The sequence below is a fragment of the Ailuropoda melanoleuca genome, chromosome 11, assembly GCF_002007445.2.
Source record: "Ailuropoda melanoleuca isolate Jingjing chromosome 11, ASM200744v2, whole genome shotgun sequence".
Taxonomy (NCBI): Eukaryota; Metazoa; Chordata; class Mammalia; order Carnivora; family Ursidae; genus Ailuropoda; species Ailuropoda melanoleuca.
Genome location: NC_048228.1, coordinates 87,967,475 through 87,988,835, shown reverse-complemented (window position 1 = coordinate 87,988,835; position 21,361 = coordinate 87,967,475). Strand labels below are relative to the sequence as shown.

Here is a 21,361-nt window from a genome sequence, read left to right as displayed (position 1 = left end):
TGAAATCAGAACCAATTCTGATGCAGACACTAAAAGTATGTTCTTCATTAAAAATGTAAAGACTAGGGGAGCCTGGGTGGAGCAGTCCTTAAGCATCTGCCTTCGGCTCAGGGCCTGATCCTGGCGTTACAGGATCGAGCCCCACATCAGGCTCCTCCGCTATGAGCCTGCTTCTTCCTCTCCCACTCCCCCTGCTTGTGTTCCCTCTCTCGCTGGCTGTCTCTATCTCTGTCAAATAAATAAATAAAATCTTTAAAAAATAAAAATGTAAAGACTATGCTGAAATTTAGGTCATGGTTATACAAATAATATACTGGGATTTTAATTAGAAATGTAATATTAGTAGCTGTGCTGTGCAATTCTCAATTTGGGAATGAATTAAAACCTTTTAAAAGAAGTTTTATGAAAAAAATATTTCAAAAGTATTACGTTGGCTTCATTAAAGGGAGTTTTGAAAAAAAGGAAGAAATCCTGGATTGAGAAGCTTTGTCACTGTTGTCGTTTTTTTGATTTTTGTTTGTTTTTTTTTCCCTCATTTAAACCTTTCTCTAGTAGGTATAAGGAGAGAAATTAAAACTTTAGTCAACCTTACTTATTACCTACAGATTTATAATAAAATCAAAACCAGAAATGAGTCCTTGCTACTTGTAGGTTTTATTTATTAAGGAATTGTTAGCTTTTTAAAACACATAACAGCATAATAAGAAAAGACAAAATAAGAAGAGACTTTAATTTAGTAGTATAGTGCTTTCTTAGAACCCTGTTCCATGCGTGGTGGGATCACTGAAATAATAATTGTTTGTAATGGTAATAAGTACAATGTGAATTGAAGTCACCACATTTGAGAGCACACACACAAAGTTCCATTATTTAAAAAAAAATCATCTTGAGATTATTTCTCATCCTTTTGCTGTCGTTATTGTTTTACTTTGTGTTTTGGAGGTTTATACAATGAAGGCAGATCAAAAACATGGCAGTCTTGTAAATGGTTGGAAAACATTAATTTCATAAGTTAATGAAAATTCAGTGTGACCTGCTACTTAATGTTATCCATTAGTAGTTTCTGTTGTTGTTAGTTTGACTTTTACGTTTGGAAATGTGTCTACGAGGCATTACACTGCAATGCATTCTGTGCAAATACCTGTATAAATATTCTTTATAGCATCTTTGTTTGTATTCCTTTGTATTGTTTCAATATATCCTTGTCCCCTATTCCCCACACACTTTAAATTTATTCATCTTAAATGTACTACAAAGCCTATAAACTTCTGAAGTTAAAATGTTGCTGCATGAGACTTCTTTTCGCCTCCTTCTTGTATTATCTCATATTTTTCTTTCTTTTTGAAATAAGAGAAGCTTCATTGGCTTTAGATCTTCAACAGTTTCATCAACAAGCTAAATTCAAAGATTAAACTCAAATATGTATCATTCCATTAACACTTTTAGCCCTGACCTGGACTGAGTGCTTGATGTTGACGTCTGCAACTTGCTAGTGGTCCCTACTCGTTCTGATCATGCAGACCACATTTAGTATAAAGGAATTTATTATTATTAATGAAGTGGCTTTGTCTGAGAACCTGGAATTAAATAAGTTAATAAAAAATTAAAATACAAAGTTTACTGAAATTATGCTGCCTTGGTTTCTACACTCGGTTAAAAGTGGTGGAGGAAAATTTCGATGTTTCACAGTAGCTGCTCTCCCTCGATGTGCTCTACACCTGCTCACATGACTTAGATTTCACTCGTGATGGTTCATTTGTGAGGTGCGTTCTATTACTTGTTCTGGTGGGGGAGGGGGCATAATATATTTTCCCCTCCAAATTTTCAGTGGCCTAAGGCCCTTCTGTTTCAAAGTGTTGAGCTCTAGGGGGTAGGGGGCCTGCTTGTTAGGAATTTCAGGGGAGCCGAACACATTTTACCAATTTCTGTAACATTCTACGGCTATAATACGGCAAGTGTTCTAAAGTGGATTATATCTTTTACGTTTCAAAGTAAAACCTAATTAAACCTAGCACGGTGGAGAGAGGTTTTAAGTTCTGTGTTTCAGTGATTGCATAGCATGTAAGCATAAGGGGCATTTCTCCTCACACTAGTCACTTTTTCTCTTTTCATCTTCTGAACATGAAAGGCTCCTGGCTCTAGAATCCACACATCTGAATATCTGGGAAAGGAGAACTTTTTAGTAGAAGGGAGGGGATTTTGCTATTAACTTTTTACTGTATCTTTTGCCTTGCAAGTACATTTTGGGGAATGCTATGCCTTAGATATTTTGCATTAAAAGAAAAAAATATCCAAACTAAATACTAATATACCAGCTGTTTGAAATGTCATTTCTGGAAGCCACTCTCTGCCTAATGCTAACTTTGGGAGATGACATTTTTAGCAGTACAATGACAACAACAAGAAAACACTAAAAACCAATTAAAAAAAAAAAAAAACACAACCCTACTTGGAGGGAGTAGAGTGGGAAGTGTGAGGAGAGGATTTCCAGAGATCCCTTCATAATTTCAATACACAAGCAAGACTCCTGCCACCAATGTCTTCTGCTAGGGATTTTGCACGTTCAATTAACTTTAGATATCATTGCCTACCTTTACATTTTTATTATGACAGAAACAACATAAAGCAGTTTCATGTATTTGCCCAACAAGATGTTACACCATAAATTACCCATAAGTGTCTCTATAAATATAGACATTGTACCTAGCATGTTGAATTAATCCAAAATTTTAATGCAAGAGGAACAGCACTTCGATAGCCTTGCCTCTCAAATCGAGCATTCTATTATGTTTGTGAAGGGCATGCATTCCTCATTGGCCAGGTAAATTGCTCCATATAGATGTTTTAAACTGTTCTTCTCGAAGGTAAAAGGGGTGTAAGGCACTAAAGTGTTTGCAGTCTTGACTAACACATATGTGACTGCTGATAGTCTCAACAGTAATTTTTTTTACCCCAGCATTGCTTCTCTAAACATCTTCAAAAATATGCTGAAAGAGGTTGCATTTATTTTACTGTTAAAATCACAAGCTAAAACTATAAGCTATGCAGCAATTTCATGTGCATTCAATCACTAGTAGAGTTCTTTAAGTGTAAAAATATCACTGATACAGCGAAAGGGGTGTTGGGTTTTGTCTTTACCTGCTATTTGGCATTTGAGGACAGTCAGGTTTCAAGTAAGCATTTGCAATGTTGAAAACATATTAATATAACGTCTCAGTCTGTAGAGCATGTGACTCCGGATCTCAGGGTTGTGAGTTTGAGCCCCGTGTTGGGTGTAGAGATTGCTGAAGTAAAATAAATAAATAAATAAAAAATTAAAAATAAAAAATAAATAAATAAAAAGAATGAATAGTATCATAGTTATTATTATAATTGTTTTAATCCTGTGCTGGTGGTTCTGGGCAGAGAAATCAACAATAGAGAATTTTTATCTGCATTATTTAAAAGTAAGATTTTTTTTCAAAATGTCATTTTATTTGTCTTCCAGAATATGTAAGGTTCTATAGACTTTAAGCATTTTTTTTCTCTTTAATAATTATAGGCTTTAGGGGAGATGTGTGCCTTGCATACATTTTAATTATAGCAATAGAAAAAGTCACAAACTTTACCATGGCTTCACTGTTTAAGTTGATCAGATAGTGCAGCTATATCCTCACTCTAATCCCATTACTGAATAACAAACAAAACAAAACAAACAGAAAACAGAGAAACAAAGCTCTGTAGACAGGGATACATGCTTTACCCAATTGGATTTATGCAAAACATTAACTAAATACCAAAGCCTCTTTATCCTGAGCCCTGTTTGTTAGTCTGAAAAACAAAACACAAATAAAACTTTTTCTGCGTGGCATTTTCTTATGTGAGAAAGAAATTTGAGTACGTGTAATTTGCACTATCTTTAGAGAAAGGAAGATTGCTTAGACAAGTGATTTTACTTTTTGCTTATTCTGAAACTTTCGCTTTAGGAATAGAATCATTAGGTATCTTGGTGATTTTTATACCACTTAATCTCTTCTTAGGGTCTCTTCAAGTCTACAGAATATTTTTGGAGAACTTAACTATCTTCAAAGGATTCTAAATAATCCATAGACATTGGAGTTGTGACATATGCTAACATTAGGATCTCAAATCACTGCCTGGGTGAATAACATAATAGTAAAAAATCCCCATGAAAAAACACTTAAATTGCCCATAACATATAGGTAGTATCTGCTGTTCTTGAGAGTCATATTTAAAATTTCAGATCCAATGAACTACACAGGACTCAGCAAACTACAGCCCATGAGCCAAATCCTGTCTGTCCCCTGCTTGTTTTTATGAGTAAAGTTTTATTGGAACAGAGCCATTTCATCTATGGGTTGCGTAGTTACAACAGAGAACATTCGGCCTGCAAAGCCTGAAAACTTATGATTTGGCCTTTTATAGAAAGTTTGTCAATCTCTGAATTAGATTTTAAGAAAGACCAAAAGCAAATGAGAGCATGAGTGGGGGAGGGGCCCAGCAAGAAGCCCAAAAGGAGGCTCTATCTCACCGTGCTGAGATCATGGCCTGAGCCGAAATCAAGAGTCTGATGCTTAACCAACTTAATTATCCAGACCCCCCGTTTTCAAAGCATTCTGGTTTTAAATTCAGAGTGATGAATGGAAATTGCTGAAGGATTCCAAAATATGCTAGCTTGCCTAAAAGGTTTATTTCATTTGGTCTTAATGTTAGGTTTCTATAAACTTAACCAATGTATTTCTCTCTTTCTCTCTTTTAACCCGACAAAGTAATTCCTGAATAAAATATAGCAAGAGAAATAGGTTTACTGTGAAATTAATAGAATTAATCAATTTCAGGGCTCTCACTTAAATGAACCCCTTCCAATACCTTCAAAGGACCCTAGCAATGAGTTGGTTCTGTTTACTTATGAGCTCTTCAAAATTTAGTATTTTCACTAAAGTCAGTTAAGAATACTGTCTTCTTTTACTCCAAGTTGCCTTTATTATCTGTTGTCAGAGTGGACTTAGGACTTTTATACTTGATTCAAGTAAAGAGATATCAAATTGGAGATACATTTAATTTAAATTTAATGGGGTATATTTATGTGGTCCATGTATGAATAGTCAGCCATTCCAGTATAAGTATGCCTCTTAACAATACTTCTACCTTGACCTGTCCAACTCACCCTATATCGGGCTTCAAAAGCTCATGGCTTGAAGTGTAATTGTGTTAGCAGCCAAAAGTTCATGGCTGGTGGAGGACACACAAGGTCAGAAATGTCCAGAGGCAGAAGCTCCAGAAAATTATTCCAATCATCAAAAGTGTGAAATAACAAGTGAAAAATTCAGTTCCAATATGTGTCCAATACATACCGAAGTTCTCTCATGACCCTGAGACCAAGACCTGAGTTGAGATCAAGAGTCAGTTGCTTAACTGACTGAGCCACACAGATGCCCAGTACAGAAGTTCTCTTTTTGATAGAAGTTTTCCCAATCTGATAACATTTTTTTAAAGTGTATGTCTCATGAAGAGTATAGTTACAGAGCCAGTAGGAACTTAACCACTTTTTGTTATCACATACAAAATAAAATTTTGATCAACTCTGAAAAGTCTACATGATCTTTATATTTTAAATACAAAAAACAACAATATTGTAAATTTATTTGAAGAAGTGACCGATCAGTGTGCAGCCAAAGAGACAGAAAAGGGGATATGGCACTTAGAAAATGAAGTTATTTTTCTACATTCCTTCATTTTCAAGGTGTTTGCTATTTTATTTGTGTCTTTTCAGTTTTCTCAAAGGCTAAAATATCTTGCCTTCCTGGAATCTCTCTCCAGTGCCAATGGTGTTTTATTGAAGATTGAGATTGGTAACCATAACTGAAGAATGGGTCTTTTTTTTTTTTTTTAAAGATTTTATTTATTTATTCGACAGAGATAGATAGAGACAGCCAGCGAGAGAGGGAACACAAGCAGGGGGAGTGGGAGAGGAAGAAGCAGGCTCATAGCAGAAGAGCCTGATGTGGGGCTTGATCCCACAACGCCGGGATCACGCCCTGAGCCGAAGGCAGACGCTTAACCGCTGTGCCACCCAGGCGCCCCAAAGAATGGGTCTTTTAAGAGTTTGTAAGACAAGAATCTCTCTCTTTGATTTGAATTTGGTTATAATGGTGAAAGTATGTATTCATGCAGTCCAACTAAACTTAAAATCAAATAATTATGTTCGTTCTCCAGAATTCACCTTAGTGCATTCTATTTCTAACCGCTGCTGCAAACTGCAATACCTAATTTCAGTAGGAAGTTACTCTCTCTAGAAGCACTGATTGTGCTTCAAAACCTCAGTGCCCCACAACCGTTTTCCCAAAAACAGTTAGAACAGGCACGTGCCTGCCATGCCATAAGTGCTGTAAGGTTATATAATCACTGGCTGGCAAATTTCATGGTCTGAAGACCTATGCTTTGGTTTTTTCCTCTTTCTTCTCATTTAAAATGTTGACCTAAAAAGGAATGGATCATTCTTAAATGTGATTTCAGTTCAGCTACTGGCATAAACTTGGGACTTGGAACATTATTATTGTTAGTTCTGATAATAAAATATTCAAGAATGCTGACAGACTGCTAGGTGCAAATCCATATTAAATCTGTCTTTACTGAGTTTGTTTTAAGAAGATGCAGTACTGCATATGAAATGTAGGATTGTGGAATCCAAATAATCCAACTTATGTCAAAACTAAACAAATCATCTACCATGGTTTCAAGAAAATAATAATAATAATAGTCTGTCTAGAGAACATTATCTATAGCAACTCGTGAACAAAATTCTTCTATGAATACATTAGCATGCAAGTATAAATCTTGCAAGGTATGGATTCTGCTTACTCTCAGTCCCCAGGTTTTTAAAACTTCTTTGATAACCTAATATACTAACGTGAGATATGCGTTTACTGACTAAGGCATTTCAAGCTTCAGAAATGCTGGGCTGCCAACTTTCCAATCCTTCTTACTCCTGCATTAATTAATATAAACTCATACGGTGAGTTAAACAGGGCTTTGCGGAGGTTGCATAAAGTACAGTATGCTTGCTATCTGTCCTATAATGGAAAAGCTGAATGCAGAATCTCAGAAAGTGGGATGTTATAAATATCTCCTTCACCATCCCTTGCAAACAGATTAAAGTCCTAGTGACAGAAAGGAGAGTAAACCTCAGTCACAGAAATCATCTTCCTATTAAAAAGAAATGTGATGTCCACTTTTGGACTCCCCTCAAAATTACCCTAAGAGACTTGGACTGGATCCAGAACAGAATAATGAGAATTAGTAGGGGAAAATCTGACATTCCCCTGCTATAGTAGACTTGTACGTAATTACGTCCAACACCCATATCAAGTGACAGTTGCATTTTACTTCAGCTGAAAGGATAGAAATTGAACTGGGGACTTCAGTGAATACAACCTCCAAATGTTTTTGCTTGACAAGGAAGAAAGCTAATTTAACTATATGCAAAACATGTGACAATCATAATACTTGGTAACTGTTTTTAGGGTTGCATTCTTGATATATAGACAATGAGGGGATTCAGACTGGAAACAACAATAGATTTGGAGAATATATCACAAAATATTTAAGTATCTTTATCTTTTCTGATAGTGTTCATTTTACTCTGCAGTTTCTGGGTTCCATATGACAAATTCAGATATTATAAGGATTTTTTTTTTTTTTGGATGCCTTTGGTCTTCTTGATGTTTCAGTGTCATGGCTCATTGTGTCTGAAAATTTTGCAGCTTGATATCATTTTTTTCCATTTCCCGTGACACCCTTGAGTCAAGAACATCAAACTCCAGCTATCGATGGAGGCAGAACCTTCCTACCCACATCACAGCATCAGAGTGGCTCCAGTCTTCCAGAGAAATCCTAGAGAACAAGTCCCTAAGCACTCTTTCATGCGGAATCAGTACGTGATTGACAGTTCTGATATGGCCGTGTTTTTTTCCAGGAGACATGTATTTCATACAATTCTAATCAACTGATTGTTTTGTAAACACCAATTCTTTGACAGACATTGTGCTAAAAAAATAAAACACAACTTTGCCTTCAAACAGATCATACTCTGTTTTAAGAAACACAAATACACCAAGTCTTATAATACAGTAGAATTTATGCTATAATGCATAATATATGAAATATAATATATAATGAAATTTGCACCAGGTGTTCTGAGAGCAACCAATTATGGGATACCTCACTCATCCTGGATGAATCAAAGAAAACTTCTTTGAGTGGAAGATAGATGGGCTTAGTCTTGAAAGATGAGTAGGGAATAAGAGATAGAAAAGAAATCCAGACGGAGGGAACAAATACAAATGTCAGCCAGCTTGAGGAATCATGATTTTTTGGGGAAGAAACTGCAAATAGTTTAATTTGGCACATGCAGATGGTAAATAGAGAACATTTCACAAAGAGACACAGCATTGATTTGGAGATTGAACTTTATCCTGAAAAAATGAGGAACCATGGTTGGACTTTAGGGGATAAGAATAGAAAGGACAAGATAAGATTTGTATTTTAAATACATTGCTTTGTGTATTTAATATGAAAAATGGGTAAAGGGAATTGGTAGTTGAAGGAGGCAAATGAGTTAAGTGACAGCACTCTACTGCAGGAACTAAGATATAGATAATGTCACAGAGTGGGGGGGGGGTTAGTTGAGGATGACAGGACTGGAATGGGAATTCTGGTTTGCCATTCATTAAGTATGTAATTTTAGATAAAATATTTAACCTCTTTAGGTTACAGCTTCTATTTTAATAAAACTTTTGAGGAATTAAGCATAGCAGTATATGCAATGTTTGTGGTATAATTCCTAGAACATATTATCCAGTAAAAATGTAAGAAATGCACTTAAACGATTATTTCCAATGCTAGTAGCAATAATGGAAAAAAAAAGAAAAGAACACTCATGAGTAATTTATCAAATATTGTGGTAAAATGTAAACAGAATTCATGAGTAAGTTCTTGTAAAGAGAATGATGCAAAAATGCTCCCTTAGATTAAAAACAGAAGCAAAATAAAATTATAAGAATCCCCTCCATGCAACAATAATGACAACCATCACAATCACAACAGCAATAACCAAAGCTTTAATGAATTTGATTCTTTCTTTATGATGACATAATATTTACTGAGCAACTATTAACTGACGGGTAGTTGGCTGAACAGCCTACATATATAATGTCATCACAGCTAACCAATATTCTTACATCATTTTATCTTGTAAATTTGGCTGAAAAAATACAGATTCAAAAGTAGGAGGAAGAAAAATGATGCCTCACTTATTAGGAGGAGAGAAGTGGGGGAGAATGAGGACAGGAAAGGTGAGAACAAATAGATGAATAGGGAGAAAGGATGAACATACATTAAATATTTCCTAAGTAGGAGGCACTATTTTGGGCAAAATGAATCTGTGTAGCAACACTGTAAAATATAAAGGATTGGTACTATTTTATGATTTGGGAAACAGAAACTCTGGAAGGTTGTTAATGGGTGAAATCAATGCAAACGTGAGGACATTGTGATTAAAAACAAAGAAAGCAACAAAAACAAACCAAACACTTGCTCTGGAGCAGATGTTCTCATTGCAGAATTTGAAGTGTTGGAGATTGTCCTGGGAGGTTTGACTTAACCAGTTTTGCAGGCAAATAGCAGTGTAGTGGCCAATAGCACTATTTGGTAAGCTTGCTCCACGAGGATGCTTAGTTGAATAAACCCTAGCCTGAAATAATAATAGTCAATCAACAATAATTTAAGGAATGGGAGATACTTGATCAATTTTGCTGTTGACTGAAACTGGGCATGCCATGATACTATTTCGTTTCAATGATGGATCTGGTAGGTTAGGTCAGGGAGAGAGAGGACAGTTGATTTCCATGGTGTAAAATATTTCTCAATGAAAACCCCTTCAGTTAGGAATCACTGAAGACCATGAAGACTGAATATAAAAAAATCAAATCTGTACATTAAGACAAAAAAAAAATATTGCCAGAGGCAGTTTGCAAAGAAATTACATCTGGGTGCAATGAAAAGAATCCTAAGAGGAAAAGGTTCATTCACTGAGTGAGCTCTTTAGGGGAGCTATTATTTGATTAAGCAAGCTATTTATTTAAATAGAACATATTATAGGACTAGTTTAATCCAGGCCCTGAAGGCTATTTTAATGGGTCTGAGGATTGCTTCTGCAAAATAGAACCGATATTTTGATCACTGCCTATTTAATCGCAGGATAAACCCCTTTCTGCAAGTCATACTAAGCTTCCGGTCAACTTGAGAGGACATTTAAGACAGGTTAGGACTATAAAGTCTAGCCTGGTCCTAGGTAGCCTTTCTTTTTTTCTTTTTTTCCAGATTTTAGGAGAGCTTAATTTATTGAAGAACTGAAGCATCTTAGAAGTAATGGGAAAATAGTATTGGAATTAAATGAGACCTGCTGAGAAAGCCATATCAGTGGGGAAAGAAAACAATAAAATCAGGGATCTCTCTCTGCTATGGATGGTATCTGTGATGAAAAGTTGATTAGCTGAGTCAAAGATGGCCCCACAATGGACTAATGCACAAATTAGTCAGTCCAGTTCTGGAGAATGCAAAGTTTTTGGAATTATGTTTTATTTTTTAAATTTTTTAAAAATATTTATTAATTTATTTGAGAGAGAGCGAGAGCAGGGGAGGAGCAGAGGAAGAGAAATCCTCAGGCAGACTCCCTGCTGAGCGGGAGCCCAGCATGGGGCTCAAACCCTGGACCCCAAGATCTTGACCTGAGCGGAAATGCAGAGTCGGATGTTTAACCAACTGAGCCACCCAGGTACCCTGGGAATTATGTTTTAATCACAAGAGGTTAGAGGGAATTTTTAAGGCTAACATAATAATGGAAGAATACACAACACACAAAGAAGATCTAATATCGCAGTATTTGAAAATGTTCAAAATGATAACACATGGGACCTATATTCAGCTCATATGCCCCGTTATATGTGTTCCAATTGTTTAGGGTCTGTCTTTTTTAATGGGTGTCCATGCTATACTATATTGTATTGTTAACAAATTATGACAGGAATGTCATCCTGGCAATGAGAGATAGCATTTGTTTTCAAAACTGACAACCTGAATGTTTATCTAATGTAGAAAAACAAACAAAAAACAAAAAAACATCAGAAAGATAAAGACTGTATTTTAAGTCATTAATTTCAGGAGGGATACTGGATTGTGAGAAAGAATGAAATGGGAAAAATCAAGTTGGCTATATATACTTCTCTATTGTTTTGACTATATGAAACAAGAATGTACATTTATCGATAACCTTAAAAAAATGAATGTACATTTATGTATTGTTAATTTAAAAAAATTAAAATATATTTTATATAATGAAATTAGTGAACAATAAGAAATAAACAGATTTATAAACTATAAATAATTAATTGTAGAAGTTAAAAACCTTATGGGTTATTTTCCATAGGGAACTGATGGACAAAATCTCTGACATTCGGCACATGTGCCCATTTACTTACCTTTTTTTCCTTTTGTTAGTGTTGCATAGTTTTTAGCATACAACTCCTGTACGTATTTTGTTGGATTTCCACCTAAGTGCTTCATTTTGTGCAACAATTATTTATGATATTGCAGTTTTAATTTTAATGTCTAGATGCTTATTGCTGTATTGTTGAAATACAACCAACTTTTGTACATTGATCTTCTGTCAAACTTCCAGAACTCACTTATTAGTTCTACAGGGTTTTCTATAGATCCCTAGGGTAAGCCTACCTAGACAATTATGTCATCTGCAAATGATGGTCTTATTTCTTCTTTAATGAAATGTATGTCTCTCATTTTCTTTCCTTGCCTTAGTAAACTGGACAGAACATTTATCACTGTGTAAAATAGTAGCGATGAGATGGACCTCTTTCCCTTATTCCCAATCATAGGGAGAAAGCATTCGCCATTGAGGATAACGTTGATTGTGGATCTAATCTTTAGTAGTTTGAGAAATTTCCCCTTCACCTCAATTTTTCTGAGAGTTCTAATTATCAATGGATATTAAATGTTGCAAATGCTTTTACTGTATTGATTGATAGGGTCATGCAATTTTTCCTTTTTCCCTGTTAATTTGATGGATTACATTGATTGATTTTCAAATATTGAACAAGTCTTAACATCCTCCAACATACTAGAAATAAACTCCACTTTATCATCATATGGAATTCTTTTTTGTATGCTGGTGAGTTCTACTTGCTAAGATTTTTAAAGGAGTTTTGAGTCTTTATTCATGAAGGACATTAGCCTATAGTTTTCTTCTTCTTCTTCTCTCTCTCTCTTTTTTTTTTTTTTTTGAGTTTGTATTAACTTTATCTGGTTTCAGTATCAGGCTAATAGTACCTCATAAAATTAATTAAATGTTCTATCCACTTCAGTTTTCTGGAAGAAACTGGGAAAGATTGTGTAAGACTATATAGAAATCTTTAGTGAAACCAGCTATGCCTGGAAGGATTTTTTGTTTGGTTTTTTGGAAGGGGGTGTTCAAATTATGAATTTATTTTTCTAAACAGTGTAAGAGCTTCTCAAATTATTTGTTTAATATACATGAGAATGTAGTTTAGTAACTTTCTGAACTATTTTCCTGTTTTCAATTTTAATAATTTCTGCTCTTTATTATTTTCTTTATTCTGTTTGGTTTGAGTTTATTTTTCTCTATTTCTAGTTCCTGATCTAGGAGTTTAGACTATTGATCTGAGACTTTACCTCTTTTTAATGCATGCCTTTTGAAATTGCTATAAATTTCTCTCGGTGCTAATTTAGCTGTATTATGATATGATGTATGTTTATTTTCTTTAGTATTACTGTGCATTTTTTTTATTTCCCTTTGAGACTTCCTCTTTACCATATGGAGTATTTAATAGTGTATGATTTTGTTTCCAAGTGTTTGCATATTCTCCTTTTTTCCCCATTATTGGTTTTCAGTTTGATAGCATTGTGATTGGAGAACACACTGATACAAATCCTTTACATTTTTTGGGGAGGGTTTATTTTATGGCACAAAATATGGTTTATTTTGCTACATTTTCCAGGAGCAATTGAAGATAATGTATATTCTGCAGTTGTTGGGTGGGTTGTTCTTGATTATATAGCATTTGATGGAGCTCTTAAATTCCTGTATATCCTGGCTGATTTTGCCTAGTTATTCTATCTTAAATTCCTGTATATCCTGGCTGATTTTGCCTAGTTATTCTATCAATTATTGATAGAGGGATGTTAAGTTTTCTAAATGTAACTGTGAATTTTTCTGTTTCTCCTTCGGTTCCATCAGTTTTGGCTTCACATCTTCTGCAGGTTTGCTGTGTCTTATTGGTGGGATTACCCTGTTTTATTGTAAAATCCTCCTGTCTCTGGTAACTGTCTTTAATCTGAAATCTATTCTACCTGATGTAACCATTCCTGTTTCCTTTAATGTTTCTATAATATACATTTTTTCAACTTCCATTTCCAAACTGCCTATTTTGTTATACTTGAAATAATCTCTTGCAGAGAGCATTTAGATAGTCAATGCTTGCTTTTTTAAAATTTATTTTTTAAAGGATTTTATTTATTTGAGAGAGAGAGAGAGCACAGGTAGGGGGAAGGTCAGAGGGAGAAGCAGATTCCCCACTTAGCAGGGAGCCAGATGCAAGCTTGATCCTAGGACTCCAAGATCAGGACCAAAGCCAAAGGCAGATGCTTAACTGACTGAGCCACCCAGGCTCCCTGCTCTCTCTCTCTCTCTTTTTTTTAATTGACTCTGACTTTCTCTATTAACTGAAATATTTTAAGCATTTATATTAATATGATTATTGATATGTTAGGGTTATGGTAGAAAAATAATGCCCATCCAAGGATACCCACACCGTAATGACTCGGACCTGTGAATATATTACCTTAAGTAGCAAAAGGGATTTTGCAATGTGATTAAATTAAGGATATCTAGGTAACAAATTTACCCTGCATTATTCAAGTGGGCCTAATATAGTCAAAAGGATCTTTAACACTTGGAGGCACGTTGGTCAGAGTAAGAAAGAGATGTGATGATGGGAGTAGAATATGAAGTAATGCCATGGCAAGGATGGGGCCACAAGCCAAGAAATGCAGGAAAGGCAAAGAAATAGATTCTCTCTTGGAGCTCCTGGAAGGAACCAGCCAAGCTGACACCTTGACTTTATCCCGGTGAGAATGACTTTGGATCCCTGGCCCTTAGAATTCTAAGATAAAAAATTTGTGTTGTTTTAAGCCACTATGCTTGTGGTAATTTGGTACAGCAACAATACAAAAATAATACAGAGCTAAAGTCTGGAATTTCATTTTTTTCTCTTTGTTCTCTATTTTATATTTGTTTGCTTCTCTGTTTTGTTATGCCTGCATTCTTGTGAGTTATTTGAAAATTTGTTTTTAGAATTCTACTTTGATTTATCCGTGGATTTTTTTTAACAGGTTAATTGATGCCCAGTTTTATTGTCTTTAAAAAAAGAGGAGATCACTTATTTGAAGATACAGCTAAGTACATTCTTATCTATGATTACTTACATTCATATACTGAAAATATTATTTGGACCAATCCTGTCATATGCCATTTGCTATAAAATAAAGTTCTTACAATGTAGTGTGGGTAATTTATCATTTTCAGATAATGGAAGAATGTATCAAATTTTCATTTATGTTCCAAACATTAAAAAATAAATAAAAATTTAAAAAATCTCAAGTCTGGTAAGCCATTAATAAAGACCCACCACCCATAGCTCTGCTCCTCAGAGATTCACTTCTGCAAGGACACAGTATGTTTGCTGACTTTAAAACGTTTATTCTTTAAAAAAATTAGTCACTTTTTATACAGCTATACAAAGTTCTTAATGTTTCTTTGGCAATGGAATATAGTGGAATTTTACAGCTATATAAATGTTGTCTTTGCTCAAGGAAGAGTATTTCACTGTGTGTGCATAGTTGACTGATAAAATTCCCTACAATCCAGCACCCTAATTAATTGATGAAATAAGCTACCTCAAGAGGGATATTACAGGATTCCAGAAAGAAAGAAAGAAAAAAAAAAAGAAAGAGAGAGAGAGAAAGAAAGAAAGAGAAAAAAAGAGTGAGAGGGAAGGAAGAAGAGAGTGAAAAAGAAAGAAGGAGGGAGGGAAGAAGAAAGGAGGGAAGGAAGGAAGGAAGGAAGGGAGATACAGACACACACATGCACACACAACCTTCTATGGCTCAAAACACAGTATCATGGCCTTATCTGCAGGCAACTTAAAATTACAAAATACAATTTAGTGATAAGAAAAATCCTTTCAAAGCCAGTTGGTACAGCCACTTTGGAAAACAGTGTGGAGGTTCCGCAAAAAGTTAAAAATAGAGCTACCTTATGACCCAGCAATTGCACGACTGAGTACCCCAAAGATACAGACATAGTGAAGAGAAGGGCCATATGCACCCCAATGTTCCTAACAGCATTGTCCACAATAGCTAAACTGTGGAGGGAGCCAAGATGCCCTTTGGACAAATGGATAAAGAAGATGTGGTCCGTATATACAATGGAATATTACTCAGTCATCAGAAAGAACGATTACCCAACATTTGCAGCAATATGGACGGGACTGGAGGAGATTATGCTAAGTGAAATAAGTCAAGCAGAGAAAGACAATTATATGGTTTCACTCGTTTGTGGAACGTAAGGAATAACAGGGAGATCGGTAGGAGAAGGAAAGGAAAAATGAAGGGGGGCGGTAAACAGAAGGGGGAATGAACCAGAGAGACTATGGACTCTGGGAAACAAACTGAGGGTTTCAGAGGGGAGGGGGGATGGGGGATGGGCTAATCTGGTGATGGCTATTAAGGAGGGCACGTATTGCATGGAGCACTGGGCGTTATACACAATGAATCATGGACCACTACATCAAAAACTAATAATGTACTGTATCGTCACTAACATAACATAATAAAAAATTAAAAAAAAAAAGAAAAATCCCTTCAGTGATAAAAAAAATACTTCTAAGTCCCACTGAAGTACTGTTGTAGTTTAATTTTACATAAGAAATGACTTAACCTTCTGCTATTCCAAATGTATTTAATGTTCGTTTTTTAAGATGAGCCTAAACATCCTCTCCTCCAAAGTAACTGCATTGTATCTTTGAAGTTAAGCAGAAAAACAAACACCCAGTACTGGTGACAAATGTAGAGCGGATTCACTTCTTCATTCTTCCCAAAGACTGAAACCAATTTTCAGGACCATGAAGAGCTAGAAATTCGCCTATTTTCGAAGACTTGTTTATACATGATGCGGCAACTTCGTTGTCTTTCCTGTATCAAAATCTGCAAACTCCTTGCCCCCCAGGACCTCCTCTGAGCCCACCATGAAATCCTCCAGGGGTGATGAAGGTACCACCTCTGTCACCACCATGCCTTTGGCCACCACAGAAATCAAGACCTCCTCTCTCTGTACTCCCCACAGCCACGGTTTGGACAAAGTGTAATTCCAAATGTTTCGGCATGTACTCTTCTTTCTTCAGCCCCAGTTGGTCTCTGTTCTCTATTATCATCACAAGAAATATTATCAAAGGAGGATTTGTTTTTGTAATAATAGCAGTGAAGTCCAAGAGGATCTCTTCATCTGCATTTCCTCACTGTTTTTGGTATCAACTTCTGAATCTCCTTTAGCTTCACTATTTATAGGGTTCTCCTGCTTCTCAAGTTTATTGACTTGGAATATAAGTTTATTAGAAAACTGTCAATTTCCTCCTCGTTAAAATGTGCGTTCACACTTTCAAGGTCACAATGTTCCTCAAATTTCATTGGACCGTCTTGAACAACACATCAGCCCCTGCTGCCTCGATGACCCGCACGCTCTCTTCTTAGAGCCAAAGGAGCACCTGGAACTCTTTGTTTGTTACTTTGATATTTTTGAGTTGCTCGTTTTCTGGTCTTGAACCTTTGTGTACTTCAGCTCACCTGTGCACTTGATTCTCTGTTACTTTTTGGCTGGTAGATGGTAAAGGCCTGATTGACACAGGGATCCTTATCCCGTCAGGGGCCGGAGCAGGTAAGTGAACAGAGGTGGTCTCTACTGCTTGTTTCATGGTTGGGGTTTTTCTCAAAGGGTCTAACTGAGGGCTTGAACAACCTTGAGATAGTCGTGTTTTTATAGATCTTGCATCCTGCGTAAAGGCAGAATGAACTGCGCTGCTTTGGAATAGGCTACCACTATTTGATGTTTCTGTTCCAAAGGATGTCAAAGAGTTTCCAGCAACACCAATAGCACCAAACTGCTGCCCAACTAATGAACTTCGAATGAATTGACTGTATGTTGACGTCTTGTAGGAAGGTCCATAGGAGCCCACTGCCTGGAGTAGATGAGCCTAGTGGAAACTGGATGATAGCTGGGTCCCAGGTGGAGAACACTGTGGTTTGGGTGGCTCACAAACAGTGAGGTCTTTCGTATCACTCCCGTGTAACATGATATTCAAAGACTTCATCTGGAGGTGGTATTCGATGAATTATTGGTCTGTCTTCTGGACAAAAGGACCGAAGTTTGGCAAGGGCTACCGTGGAGTTCTCAACGTCAATGGTACAGAGGATACCCTCACAGCCGACCCCCATCTTGGAGATAAGTCTCATCTTGCTGCCTATGTAAGGGGTGCCCCCATTCATGGTGCCACTGCCACTGTGGGCCACTCATGAGAGGCAGATCCTACACCGCTGTCACAGTTCTGCAAGCCTGCTGGCTCTGTCGGCATCTGCAGCAGCTGCCTCTATACGTAGACTTTTTTATTTTTTGAAAGATTTATTTATTTCAGAGAGAGAGCGAGCTTGTGAGTGGTGGGAGGAAGGGCAGAGAGAGAGGGAGAGAGAGAATCTTCTTTTTTTTTTTTTTTTAAGATTTTGTTTATTTATTCGACAGAGATAGAGACAGCCAGCGAGAGAGGGAACACAAACAGGGGGAGTGGGAGAGGAAGAAGCAGGCTCATAGCCAAGGAGCCTGATGTGGGGCTCGATCCCATAATGCCGGGATCACGCCCTGAGCCGAAGGCAGACGCTCAACCGCTGTGCCACCCAGGCGCCCCGAGAGAGAATCTTCAGCAGACTTCCCCCTGAGCACCGAGGCTGATGTGGGGCTCCATCCCAGGATCCGGAGATCATGATCCGAGCAAAATTCAAGAGCTGCAGCTTAAGTGACTGAGCCACTCAAGAGCCCCAAACTGTGGATTTTTTAATGTGTTTCTTTGTATAGCTTTTTTAGTGGTTTTTATAGGTATTATACATACATATGTATTTATATATAATATAAAGTATATAATATGTAATATGTATAATGTAATATGTAATTACATTACATATGAATAAATTATCAAAGTATACTGATACTGTAATTTCACCAGTTTGTGTGAATATATAAATCTTACCTCCATTTACTTAAATTTATCTTCCCCTGTTTATAATATAGTTGTGTTAAGTATTTCCTCTATGTACATACACTTAGAACCACATCAGTGTCCTAATTTTTCTTTCAATGTTAAATGTAATTTATAAAACTTGAGAAAAAGAAAATCTATTATATGTACCCCCAACTTTTGCCTCTCATGTTCTTTTTTCTGCCTTACGAATATTTCTGATACTTCAAGTTTTCTCTCTCTTTCTCTCTTTCTTCCTTTCTCTCTTTCCTTCTTTTCCTTTTCAAAAGGTTAGAGAATTTTCTGTAGCTATTCTTTTAGAGGACTTCTGTTTGTAATACATTCTTTTAGTTTGTCCTAATGTGTTAATTTCTTGATTTTTCCCTTCATTCTTGAAAGATATTTTTGTTTGGTATAGAATTCTGGGTTGACAATCTTTTTCTAAGTTCCCCCCGCCCCCCCCCCCCCGCATTCTGGGAAAATGATGTGTCACTTCATTTTTGTTCTCCAAAAAACTATGTTCTCTGTAGTTTCTGATAGTTTCTGATGCCATTTAATTTTATTTATTTACTTATTTATTTACCTGCAGATAAGGATTTTTTTTTCTCTTACAACTTTTAAGGTGGTTTGTTTGTTTTGGTCTTAATTTTCAGAAGCTTTACTATCTATCTTCTTTGAGTTTATCTTTTTCAAATTTGCTTTTGTTGGTTGAATCTGTAGGTTTATGTTTTCTGCCAAACTTGGGAAGTTTTTGCCATTACCTCTTTAAGTATTTCTTAGATGCACCCTTTTTTCCCTCTCCTTCCAGGACTCTTATGATGTAAATGTTTCTACTTTTGTCATAGCCACAAAGGTCCTTGAGACCCTATTCATTCTGCTATTGAACGCATTCCTTTTTTTTTTTTTTTCATTTCTATTCTTCTATTTTCCTTTTCTAAAATTTCTATTTGGTTCTTATATATAATTTCTATTTCTTTTTTGACTTTGTTTTTTGTTTTTGTTTTTGTTTTCATTTGTTTCAAGTACTTGCCTATCAAAGCATTTTAATGATGACTACTTTAAAAGCTCTGTCAGATAATTCTAATGTCTCTGTCATTTCTGTGTTGGCATCTACTGATTCATTCAATTTGAGTTTTATCTGGTTCTTGGTATGATGAGTGAGTTTCATTGAAACCTGATCACTTTGAGTTTTATGTTAATAGAATCTGGATCCCATTTAAATCTTCTGTATTAGATAGCATACTCTGACACTGAGTTGTCAGAAGAAGGGGAGGTTCCACCCTATTATTTCCAGGAGGAGATAACAGTCCATTTTACCCACTTTCCCTCATTCACACCTAATGAAGGGGTGACCTTACTATTGTTGAGTCAATGTGGAGAATCTTGCTCCCCTATAGGGCTCCACCGATATCCCCCTAGAACGGTAAGAATACTTCTTTACTGTTCTCTGGAGGTTGTGAAAATCTTCATCCTCCCCTGAGAACTATAGTGGCTAAGGTAGAAGGTACCTCATTACCTCCACCTAGGATTGAAATCTAGGTTTGCCCATGTGGTCTTCACTAACATCAAGGTGGAAGTAGGGAGGAGGGCTCATTATAGCTTGGAGAGTATGAAAAACTAAGCTCCCCCTCAGTTTTTGCTACCTGACTTATATGGGGCCACAATTTCTTTCCTGTGATGTCTGACTTCAATAGAGAAGTTTCTGCCTTAAAGTTTCCAGTCTTACTTGGTTGCATATTTCCTGGTCCTTTGGCCAGTGAGGGAAGGCTTTTGTGGGGCTTTATCATCTATTTCCATTGATACTTCTGGGGTGCTAGTTTTTTCAGCTCCATGTTGGAGACGTACGAGGCAAAAAGCAAACCCAGGAAACAAACGATCAAATTATTCCTTCAGTCTCAAAATCTTTAGCCATCTGTCTTCTCTCCCTCCTTCAGAGTCTTCTTACATTTGCTTTAATATGGAATTGTTTTGATAATGCATTTTGTTATATTATTACATGGCAATATGAATTATTTATACCTCTGGACTCAGACATCACTTGTAGCCCATGTCACGTCATCTCAGCTCACGTTTTACATCATCTCTTGCTTAAGCAAGCAGCTTCTCACAGTTGTAACTGACAGTCCCTTGACTCACCACTCCATGCATCTTTCCTTTCATTCTCTGGACTTCTGCCATAACCTATCCAGCACTCAGTCATGTTTGTCTGGAAAGTGTGAGGCATTCTATGTAGCAATCCTTGAACACAGATGATTGGGGTCAAAGATACATTCTCTCCTTTCCCATGCCTCCGTGGATCATTCTAAGGGACATCTAGACAGATCCTCAAAAGACCAAGCAAGACTGAGCCTCAGTGGCCTCCTGTTTAACCAACTGGAGAGCACACCACAGTATTTCCTCATGCTTGTTTTACTGTTCCACATCTCCAAATTCTTTCTCTGGAACACCTATGAAATAAACCCTTGGCTCAGATTCTGATAGCCAGTGGCAACCGAGTCTAAGACATACATTTTACAGGAAAAATAAACAGTAGAGCTGTATCATGTTTGACCTATAGAAAGCAGTTAAGAGCATAAATCACTTCTGCTAACTTGTAACTCAATGGCTATTTAAAACCCTACCTGATATCAGAATGAAAATATTAACCCTGGACATAAAATAACAATAAAGCATTTTACAGCAATAAGGCAATAAGCTTTATAGGTGGGAAAGCAAGGATTAAATAGGTAAGTGTAGTGAGTCTATAGAACAATAATGTCAAGTGTTGTAAGTTCAGATTCAGAAAAGTAAGGAAGAAGATAAAATTGAATAGAAGAATTCCTTCAATAAATTTGGGAAACCTGCAGAGGAGGAGGAATCACATAAATTGTTATAAGAAAATATATCAGATAATGACGAATAATACTATATGTTCCTATGGTACTAAAACA

At 36.3% G+C, this 21,361-nt stretch overlaps 1 pseudogene; it reads right to left on the bottom strand.

Moving 5' to 3' along the window:
- Window positions 1-16,229: 16,229 nt before the first annotated feature.
- Window positions 16,230-17,691, bottom strand: LOC100474330 (annotated as a pseudogene).
- Between the last annotated feature and the right edge of the window lie 3,670 nt (window positions 17,692-21,361).